The sequence below is a fragment of the Myotis lucifugus genome, unplaced genomic scaffold (assembly GCF_000147115.1).
Source record: "Myotis lucifugus unplaced genomic scaffold, Myoluc2.0 scaffold_230, whole genome shotgun sequence".
In the NCBI taxonomy this organism is placed as follows: domain Eukaryota; kingdom Metazoa; phylum Chordata; class Mammalia; order Chiroptera; family Vespertilionidae; genus Myotis; species Myotis lucifugus.
This window is the reverse complement of record NW_005871278.1, coordinates 368,845-369,760: the sequence shown is the minus strand read 5'-3', so window position 1 is coordinate 369,760 and position 916 is coordinate 368,845.

The window sequence follows — 916 nt, the reverse complement described above, 5'->3', positions numbered from 1 at the left end:
TATATATATATATATATATATATGTATGTAATAACATGTTCTAATGTGTATATTTTCACTTAACCCTCACGACACCCCCTGAAGGAGACCTTGTTGTGTATCCATTTTATCAATGGATAAAGTGAGATCTATAAAGGTCACACAGCTGGTCAGTAGCCAGGCTCACCCGATGGGCCACCACTGGTGGGTTGGAACTTTTAATCATTACCTTCCTTCTCTTCTTCCCTTTGCAGACCTTTCAGGCTTACTCACCCATGGAGTCCGTTACACTGCGCTTCCTCAAGGAGGTCTTCTCCAGGACGGCTTTTCCCTGTGCCTTTCCCAGCACAGGACCATCTCAGCTACTTCAATTGTTTGCTCAAAGGTCTGCCTTCCTACTCCTTCCTCTTCCTCACTCTACTCCACCTTCCTGGCTAGGCCCCTATGACCCCAGCTGTCTTCCCTCTCAGGGGCATCACGCTTCCTGTTCTGTGGGCGTCCAGGTAGCTTTCTTCTGGCTTCCTTTGCCGTGAATGCTGTGGTCATCTTGTCAGAGAGGGTTTTTCTGACCAATGAGACTAAACTCAATCCCCAGTTCCATCAAACTCTACTTTACTTTCATGGAAGATAGTCCCACTTGACGTATTTAATGCTAATTTGCTTATTTTAAAATGTATTTGCAGTTCTTGGGCATAGTATACGTTCAAAAATATTTGTTAAATGAATGGTTGGACCTGAATAAAAAGGAATATCTTACATCAGAAATATAGATTTAATCTACTTTATAAGCATTCAGGGGAAGCTTGCCCTACCTAGATTAATTTAAGGGATTCTGAGAATAATGAACCTCCTTTTTAAAATTTATAAAGTAAATACTTATACTAGTCTATATGCTTTTTTGAGTAAACTGATATTTATGGTACCTGGAAATCTCTGC